Genomic DNA, 10642 nt, shown 5'->3' with positions numbered 1-10642 from the left:
TCTAACCTTCTGCTGAACTTCAGTATCACAGAGTCACCTATAAATATGGTGAGACTCTGTCCATAGGGAACAAATTTCTATCATCTCCTAAAATTCCATTGAGTTCCCTGTAGGATGCTTCTCTTGAATTTAAAGTATTGGGCTTGGGCTTGAACTGAATGCCCTGCTTTGCTTTACACACACACACACACGCGCACACACACACACACACTGGGAGAAAGAGAGAAATGTATTCTAAAATACAAGCCATTTATTGAGACTACTCAATATGGGTAAAATCTCTAATGAAGCAACTTCCCATAAGTTCACACTTCCTTTTTTAATTTCATAATTTTTAATATATATTACCTGCAGTAACATTGTGACAGCTCCATACTTCAGATTGACACACAATGCTTAAAACAGATTTATCAGCTTTGGTCTTTGGGTAAATAATAAATGTTTTAAAATTGCGTAAATATTACCATTTCTGAGTCATTTCATTCCACCAAGAAAATAGAGGTTTTTTCCTCTCTTAAAAAAAAACTAAATACCAAACTACATTTAACAAATAACATTATGATGATGACATTCAAAAATTCAGAATAAGGACAAAGCCCTCTTTCTCTTTCTGTTTGTATCGTTACTCAGCTCCAATGCTGTGGAGCACTCTGCAAAGGCAAGTAGTTTTCTTTTGGAGGAGCTTAGTCCCTCTTCGGGAAGGGCTCCTATTTCTCATTCATTCATAGTTCTTTCTTTAGTGGTAGATTCAGTTCCAAAAGATTGAGGGGAATTTCCTATGACAAATTATAAAACAACCTAGATGCTTCCAATGCTTAACTGTAGGGCACTTTCTTCCAAGACCCTTGTAAATTAATCCTCAGTTTCTGTTCCACCCCAGCAGCTGCCCTTGCCAGGGCTAGGGCACAGAGTCAGGTAAACAGCTGGTCAGATGATGACAAGCTAGTGACCACACCTAAAAATAACAAATATGCCAAGAGATCTGTGACATTTGTTTGAAAGGGTATATGATAAAAGAATGAATTTTTTTTCCACATAAAGTAAGAATAGTTCTGTCATTTTAAACACATAATAGTTCAGAGACTTGTTTTACTTAGAGTGGAAAATTATGCCAGGGACAAAGTCCACACAAAGAAACACAACAAAGAGTAGCAAGAAAAAGAAACAGTTAAGTGCAGCCCATCAGTCCAGTCTATCCCATGCAGCCCCACAGAGTCCATCTGTCTGTCCTATACACTAAAATGGAGGAATACTCATCAGGCCACTGTTCTAACAAGAAAATGGGCAGCTGTCATCACATAACTCCTCCTGAACTTTAACCAAAGTAAATTATTCCAGAGGTTGAAAACAAACAACATAAACAAACAATGTTGTCTCTTTTCTCCAAATAAAATCCACACCAAAGGTCCCGTGTGACTCCAAAATATCTGAGTAGAAATGGAGTGCTCTGAAAGGTCAAAGAACTCATTATTTGGTAAAGAAAGAAAGTCCACCTCAAAATAGTCTTATTCAACATGTGAACAACAAAATACTGTGTTGTCTGCCAGCCCCACATGTCCTCCAAGGGTGGCTGGGTGGTTCCTATGTTGTCCCCTTCAAGGAGGGCCCAGTCTGGCTGATAGCTCTGGCACCAGGCGCTGTCCTCCCTCAGAAGGACTGAGAGTCTTTCCTTCGAGTTAAAGCAGGGGTGTCCAAACTTTTGGCATCTCTGGGTCACACTGGAAGAAGAAAAGTTGCCTTGGGCAATACATTAAATATACAAACACTAACAACAAGAACAACAAAAATCTCATAATGTTTTAAGTAAATTTACAATTTTGTGTTGGGCCACATTCATAGCCATCCCGGGCCTCCACGGTTGGACATGCCAGAGTTAAAGGATGAGCACTGCTCAGGGAGACAGTGCTGAAACCAGGTTTCCTTGTGTGGTTTTAAAGTTCAGGTGTGACTTCCATCTTTCAGGAGTTATAAGGCTACCTGGGTTTTTTGTTTTCAGTGCTGTTGTGAAGTCCAACCACAGCATATTGAGTCACTTTTGCAGTTTTTATTGGTAGCTGGTGCTGACCTAGAGAGAGGTGCCTGTTGCCCATGCTGACAGTCTGGAGAGGGGTGGTCTATGCTGTCTCAATGACCCTGCTGGCGGGACTAGGGTTGCCTAGTTCATCTCAGTAAAAAGTTCCATTTTCACTTTTTCGTGATCTCCCTTCTCCTGCAGCCCTGCCTGAAGAGGGGCCAGCAAGGCCACCTGAATCACCAGAGCCTGCCTGGCAACAGTGTTCCTGTTTGCTGGGGCCAGCCCAGCCACACCAGTGATGGGTACTGCTGGGATCTTGTTGACCATGTGAATAATCTCCACAACAGGCTGCTGGGACAGTGTAGGCAGTGGGCCTTGATCATTGGGCTCAGCTGTTGTCGCACTGCAATTAAAACAGACTGACTAGGCAGAGCCTTGTGCACTCAGCAAATCATGTCTCCTGGATGACAGCCAATTTGGACTGTGAGGCACCAGGCTCGGGGTTCCAACAGGGCTGGCAAACCTTCCTACCCTTGACAGACTCCCAAGGGTCTGGACAGCACTGCAGTGAGCAGAGAGAACTCCAGCGTGATTAGGAGCCACTTGGGCACTTCCAGACAAGACGGGTCCCATAGGGGCTCTAAAGTAAGGCGCTCCCCTAGGCCATCTTTCTCTAAAAGCCTGCTCTGTTAATTTGCTTTCAGAGGTAGGATCTTTCCTCCAGAATGAGCCTTTACCTGGTTCTTCCTGGGAACGTGGTATTTTGCTAAAATGACAATTCAGAGAGAAACTGTGGTGAATTGAATTCTACCAGCCCTTGTCCGCAGTCTTGTACTATGGATAATTTTTAGTGATGTGCATATAAATTCCATTTAGAGTCAGCTGCTTATCAAGATCCATCATAATTGCTTGTACTATTAATTGTGTGTAGAAATAGGTGGCTTTGAGTCATCCTTTGTCCTGTCTCCACCTAAAGTTTCCTGTCCGTTTTCTGACTGCGCACTTTCAGCCATTAAACTGAGGTCAGATGTATCACACAGCCAATTTTGTACCCTAAAGATCCTGCTCCCGGGGCTGGATGAGCAGGAGTTGGCTGCACTGATGGTTCCCCTGGAGGAGAGGAGGGAGCTGATGACTTGGAAAATGGTGTCTGGAATGCTGATGGTCTTGGGTGAGATGTGTGCCTGCACCTGCTTTACCAGGGACTTGGGCTCCTCCAATTTCTCCCTCTTCTTGCTTGACAGGGCAGTGGATAGGATGTTTGTGCTCTGGCACCTGGACGTACATACGTGCGATAGCCGCAGTGGCACACCGTGGCTCTGGAACAGGTTGTTCATGAGCAGGCCATTCTAACCCAGGCAACGCAGGTAGACGTCACTACCGCCCGCATGGCCGAAGGTGGCCCATGCTCACGTTCAACAACCACTTGTGAGTGGTTGTGGCTGATGGTCACCGAGAGCTTCATCCTCGGGTAGGTACTCAAATCGGCAGCCCTCGAGGTGCGCCACAGCCCAGCCACCAGGCAGGGACCCTCTGTCCGCGCCTCCGCCAGCGCTCCATTCTCAGGAGGCCAGCCAATGGATCTGCGCATCCGGGCGCCTCTGCCATAGAGCTGAGGCCAAGAACGGCTGCCGATAAAGCTAAGGCCGTTCACACTTCCTTTTGAAGCTCCTGTGACTCTTGAAGAGAGGCGAGGGTGTATGTGCTAGAGCTAAGCTAGAGAAAAAGCTAAAATAAGGAAAAATGACAATAAACATTTTTATTTTCAAATAAGCATCCTCTCTAAATAACTTAAAAGTATCTGTAGATATTACATAAAAGAAGGGTAAACTTGTTATAATTAATCATTCATCACCATACGTAAACAGAATTCTATAAATATTCATTATGAGATTGTACATCTCAATATTATATTCTGAATGTTCTTCCAGAAAAAAAGAAAAATAAATCATTAAGCAATTAAAGCAAAAAGAAAAATGCAAGAAGAGATATGGGCATGGGAATATTAAGAATAACCAAAAATATGTATATCTCCTAGAAATCTCAGCTAAAACAATTTTAAATTCTCCACCTATTTCTTGTAAACAATTTTGGTTTTAAATTTAAAATCCTGTGTTTATGCCAAAAGAACTGACAAGTCCTAGTAAAAGAGGAAATCACATACTTGCAATGCAAGTCGACTTTCAATATGGCTATAGAAAGATGGCAATACTAAAAACAAGCTACTAAAATTACTAAAGAAATATATTTAATCTTACAATTTTCTGAAGAATGTAAGGAACCCAAGAGTCTGGTTCTGTATTTACAAAAAGGATAGAGAATGGCAGTCAGAAACGCCAGGAATCATGAGAGGCTGCACTGAAGAAACTGAAAACATCTACAACATACCCTCTTGCCTTCCGACTTATGGGAGAAGTTGTGTGAGAGTAATGCAGGAGGTGCTATGACAATGATAACTGCTGAAACAAACTGGTAAATAGTATAAAATATATTCGTTGTAACATTTATGATATACTAAGTACAAGGCACTATGCTAAAGTGATTTACAAGTATTACCTCACTGAATCACCTATAAGTACTATTAGTATGATGAATACCCCATTTTACTGATGAGGAATGGTAGGGCTGGGGAGGTCAGGTTATTCACATAGTAAAGGGCAGATGGTACAATGAAACCCAGTTTGAGGTTTGAGGCCAGAACTAACAACCATGCCAACCAGAGGGACACTTAAGAGCCCCGTGCAAGTCTAAAACAGGGGCACTCACCATCAGAGAAATTTAGGAAAGGTTTTGTGCTAAGATGATGTTCCAGAAAATAGGAACACAGAGCAAGAATGTAGAGTTATGAAATAATCCCAGAGATGTCTCATTTCTCATTTCTTATACATGAACCATAAAGTGCTGGTGAGCTGAGTAAGGATGAAGACCCTGGTGAGTCTAGGTATAGTTTGGATACCAAGAGCCTTTAAAAGATTTCTCACATGGAACAAATAGCAGATCTGCATTAAGAAAAATTTGTTCAGTAGTTGTGTGTTAGAGCATGGGGAACAATTTGAAGTGGGTGAAACTAAAAGGGTGATATGAGAGAAAGATTGGACCAACAATAGAAGACGGTGTTACTAACTTTCATGTTTGTAGCCTAACACATAGTAAGTGCTAAGGATACATTAAACTTACAATTGCCCCTGAGTAACTGAGCCCTTAATAAGTATTCTATTAATCTAAATATTGTGTAATTCTTTCCCCCACTCCAAGTTCACATAACCTAAATCCAGCACAGGGATTAGGTGATTCTTTCAAATAAGCAAAATATATTACATTTGTCTTCTATCATATTTCAAGACAAAGAAGAAAAAAATGTCCACATGCCCAATGCTGCAATATGTTATCTCAACGCTAGTTCTGCCTCCTCCACATGAAACAAACCTCATACATTTATATGCACACGGATGTTGGATGAATGTCTAACAACATGAAAGTGAGTTGGAAACTTAAAGAGCTAGATAAATACAAATGGTTATATAAAATTCTGCACATTAAATATTTATATTTATATTCACTATCTCCATTTGATCATTCAAGCTGTGACTTAAAAGAGTAGCAGAAAAATGAAAAAAAAACTAACATGTTTAATCAGAATGTGAATGTTATAACAGAGGCTCTGAAATTCAAAACACAAATATGCTGTAACAACAGAAGTATTTCTTTATTGTTGAAATTCTAAAACTGCTTAGAAAATAAAATATCTCAAGACTCTATTAAAGTTAAAATATAACTTGTGAAGAAAAACTATTGTTCACACATGTATTTGTTTCCTTTCATTTGACAGCCAAAGTTCCATTAGCAACATAAGAATGTGTATGTGAATAAATTCTTTCCAAATAGTTTTGTTTTAAAAAAACATCAGCTTTGCCTAGAATAACTAAGTATAATATCTCACTTATGTATATATGAAGGAATAAAAAGTATTTGACATTATTAAATTTATAAATATAATTCTACCTAAATATATAGATGGGGTTTTCATTACTTTAATAGAAAAAGGTAACTACACTGATTATTTCATTATTGATGAACGAATATTTTAATGCATATTTTTGTTGTTTGTCTTAAAAATTATTATTTATATTCTTATATGTAATTCTTTTACTGTTAGGGTTCTTTAACATTTTGTCACTGGATAATAACCATGCCAACAAAATATCTATTAGTTTAATGTTTTCACATGGTTAACAATATAGCTTATAATAATAGATATTTTCCTTTTGAGATGAAACATCGGACACACTACCAAGGGCAATGCTTATTTAGAGATGAAAGCTTAGTCCAGCTGGCAATGCCTGGGGCAAAACATTCTGAGGCCTGGACTTTTGATTTCCTGCCCTTACCTTTTTGGAAAGGTAATGGATATAGTTTTCTTAGGTAAATGCAAGTCAAATTTAATATAATGCCTATATGGGTGTCTAAAAGGTGCAAAATAGTAACTCAAAAGGCAACTTATTTATTGTATCTTAGCTGAGTACTAATATAAAAAGCACAGTAAAACCAACTAATTTAGCAAAACATGGTAATTTAAAAGATTGAAATATTTTGAAAATTTATTCAAAGGTTCCTTTGTTACCTGTTTAAAAACTTAAATAAGCAATGGTAAAGGAAAATTTCAGTTTATTTTGCCCCTACTAAATGCCAGAAACTGCTCAAGGGGCTTTAGCCCATTTGAAAGCGCTTACTTTATAACTATGAGGAGGCTATGTCTCTCACTTTGTTCAAGCTGGAAGCAGATATTTTGCAACAGTTTGTAGTGCAAGAAAACTTAAGATCATAATCACCATAAACACTTTTATAGTGTTTAAGACAACTCACACTTATCTGTTTAAATCACAACTTATTCTTTTGCAGTGTTTAACTGTGTTACCCACCATGGTTTTGGTAAAATGATGCAAAATTAATATCATCAGTTTCAATCCCTGACCAGTCACTTCAACCTAATTTTGTTATGTACATGTTCCTATTTCACTTTTGGCTAATAAACAATTACTACTTAAAAAGTTTGAAAACAAGATCAGTGAATTAACAATGTACAGTTTACAAGGCATCAAATCGCAGAGGATATATAAATACAGAGAAATTTCATCCATCAGTTAACTGAGCCAGATTACATAACTTATTTGCGAAGTTAGAAGACTCATCTTTAGTCACTTAAAAGAGTGAAAGAGTGGCTCAGAATATTCTCCCCTTATTACATAAGATTTTTTTTACTATAATTTTAAAAAAAATAGCTCCCCTAAGTTTTCAGTACAATGGAGAGAATGAAATTTACCGGAACTGAAAATAATGAATCAGAAACCAGAGTTCATTGACCTTAGTTTTCAACTGTGCCAATCATGATACATGGTTTCAGAGTCATTTCATTACTCTGCATTTCTCTTTATTTAATTGTAAAATATGAACAGTGACACATCACAAGTATGATGGGAAAAAATTTATTTATTTTTTTACCAGATGTTGATTCTTTTTACTGCACATATTTTGCACAAATTGTTCCTCAAGTAAAGGGGTAGGAAAACAGTTATAGTAGACACATCATTAAATAGAGCTGATCCCAAGTAATGGACAGCATAAAATTGAACAGAAAATTTCTTCATAAGTCCCACATGGTGCTAGAAATCCTCACCCCTACTTCTCAAGTTCAGTATGTTATTGTCAGTGTTCCAGTTTGTTCCTGTTGTCTATAATATAAATTTTTGTCAGTCAGTCACACAGATTGTAAAGTCGGAAGAGACATCTTAGAACACTTCTTAGAATTAATGCTTAGGAGAGCCCTTACCTTTGTTTTAATTTTAACAATACATTTTATTTAATTCAACATACCAAAAATATTTAAACTTGTAATTTTGCATTCTTTTTTATATGCAAATTCTTTTTTGAAATTTATTGTTGTTCACAGTTGTCCCACCTTTATCCCTTTTTCTCACCCAACCCCATCCACTACCCATTCCCATAGACAATCCCCCCATTGTCCATACCCATGAGTCCTCCATTCATGTTCTTTTGCTTGCCTGTTCCCCATTTTTCCCCCATTTCCCCCTACCCTCCTCTGGTCTGTCAGCTTGCTCCTTATTTCTAAGTCTCTGGTTCTATTTTGCTCATTTGTTTGTTTTGTTGATTAGGTTCCACTTATAGGTGAGATTATATGGTATTTGTCTTTCACCCCCTGACTTATTTCACTAAGCATAATACTCTCTAGTTCCATCCATGCTGTTGCAAAGGGTAGAAGTTTTTTCTTTCTTTCTGCTGCATAGCATTCCATTGTGTAAATGTGCCACAGTTTTGTTTTCTTTTGCTTTTCATATTTTTTTTAATTCAGAATGGATCAAAAAAATCAAAGATACAAGTGCCAGACAATGACCAGAAGGTAGCTACGAAAGTCTCTCACAGGAAAATTAGGAAGCCTTATTACCTTGTTTTAAAAGTTGTACCTAACAAATACTTAGCTTTCTATCGACCTTGCTTCCATTGCTCTACCTTTGAATGTGGCACCACAGACTTGCCTTGCAAGGCCTCAGTTGAAGAATCCAATGTACACACATACTGGTATGGCAGTACTTAAATATCTTATACCCAGATGGTCTCATTCCAGGTCTTTGACTGACTACCTTTTTTGCTGTGTGTGATAGTTTCATCCTTTGTAAATATGGTTACTTCAGCACAAAACAATGTTAAGTCTTTATACTGATCAATAAATCATCTTCTTCCCTTTCTCGTGCAGCTGAAAAATGATAGGCTAGGGACAGAACATTATGAGCTTTGTACTGTTGGAATTATCACTCATTAAATGATCATTAGCTAATAGTCACTAAATTTACATATTAAGAAAACTATATATAGAATACTGTGAAAACACAGTAAAAGACTGAAGTTTGCCCATTTCTGCCCAGGAAGTCCTTTCACTCCCACGCATCATAATATGTTGTCCTTTGGGCTCCAAAGTTTACTACTATTACTGTCTCTCCTCTTTTTGATCTTCTTTTTGTTCCCCAGTGCCCGAACCTCCAGAGCCTTCTCGTTCAGAGGCCATCTTTTGGTTTGCCATTTTGAAGAGTTTAAATTATGCTTGCTGAAGGGAAGATGCTGCCTGCTTTATGTTTTCTCCCGTTTCACTATCTTTTTGAGCCAGGAGCTCCCTCATTTTGGAAATCTCTTCTTTTAGTTTGCCGTACTTATCAGTAGGCAATTTGTCCTTGAATTTTTCCATCTTGCTTTCTGTATCATGAATGATTCCTTTAGCCATATTAACTGCTTCAACTCGTTCCTTCTTTCGCCTGTCTTCCTCAGCATTCTTTTCTGCATTTTTAACCATATTTTCAATATTGTCTTTGCTTAACCCAGGAGAAGGCTGGATCACAATCTGCTGCTCATGTCATGTACCCTTATCTTTTGGCAGAAACATGCACGATCCCGTTGTCATCAATGTCAAATGTAACTTCTATCTGAGGGACTCCACAAGGGGCTGAGAGAATTCCAATCAAAGTAATTCAATCCAAACTATTCAAGAAGTTTGTTGTCTCCAGCTATCTCTCTCTCACTCTGACACACTTTAATCTCCATTTGAGTCTGACCATCAGTGGCTGTAGAAAATATCTGGCTTTTCTTGGTTGGAATGGTGGTGTTCCTGTTAATAAGTTTGGTAAATACACCTCCCAGAGTCTCAATTCCTAGAGAAAGGGGAGTGACATCCAGGAGCAGTACATCTGTGATGTCACCGACCAATACAACCTCCCTGAATGGCAGCCCCAATGGCTACAGCCTCATCAGGATTGACAGCTTTCCTTGGGGCTCAGCCAAAGAGATCCTGCACAGTCTTCTGAACCTTGGGCATCCTAGTCATGCCACCAACAAGAATCACTTCTCCTATGTCACTCTTGCTGACTTCTGCATCTTGCATGGCTTTTGGGCATAGGGTGATGGTCCTCTTGATTAGCTCAAACACAATCCCCTCAGACTGAGCTCGGGTCACCTTCATATTCAAATGCTTAGGTCCAGAAGCATCCATTGTAAGATATTACAAGATGATGTCAGTCTGCACAGAGGAAGAGAGTTCACATTTAGCCATTTCAGCAGCTTCCTGAACTCTCCGAAGTGCCATGTTGTCTTTGGTCAAATCAACTCCTATGTCTCTTTTAAACTCCTTCACAAGGAGTTGTAGCAAGGCCTGGTCAGTCTTCACCAACTAAGAAAGTGTCTCCATTGGTGGACTTCACCTCAAATACTCCTTTCTGAATTTCCAGGAGAGAGATATCAAAAGTTCCATGACCTAAACCATTATAGCAAGGACTTTGTCTTCTGATTTGTCTAGGCCATAGGCAAGAGCAGTGGTTGTGGGTTAAATGTACCACAGTTTTTTGATCCACTCATTTACTGGTGGGCACTTGGGCTGTTTCTAGCACTTAGCAACTGTAAATAACACTGCTATGAACATTGGGGTGCATAGGTTCTTTGGAATTGGTGTTTCAGGATTCTCAGAGTATTGCCCCAGCAATGGGATCACTGGATTGAAAGGCAGTTCCATCTTTAGCCTTTTGAGGAAATTCCATACAATTTTCCACAATGGCTTCACCAGTCTGCATT

The 10642-nt window shown here is 38.9% G+C and overlaps 2 pseudogenes; both read right to left on the bottom strand.

Moving 5' to 3' along the window:
- Positions 1-1973: 1973 nt before the first annotated feature.
- Positions 1974-8095, bottom strand: LOC129063201 (forkhead box protein K2-like; annotated as a pseudogene).
- Positions 8096-9014: 919 nt separating this feature from the next.
- LOC129063199 (stress-70 protein, mitochondrial-like) lies at positions 9015-10397 on the bottom strand (annotated as a pseudogene).
- Positions 10398-10642: the final 245 nt, after the last annotated feature.

Source organism: Pteronotus mesoamericanus, unplaced genomic scaffold (assembly GCF_021234165.1).
Source record: "Pteronotus mesoamericanus isolate MK-2021 breed Mesoamerican mustached bat unplaced genomic scaffold, CSHL_Meso_final scaffold_85, whole genome shotgun sequence".
NCBI lineage: Eukaryota > Metazoa > Chordata > Mammalia > Chiroptera > Mormoopidae > Pteronotus > Pteronotus mesoamericanus.
Note: the sequence above shows the minus strand (reverse complement) of the source record. Positions and strands in the feature narration are given on the sequence as shown.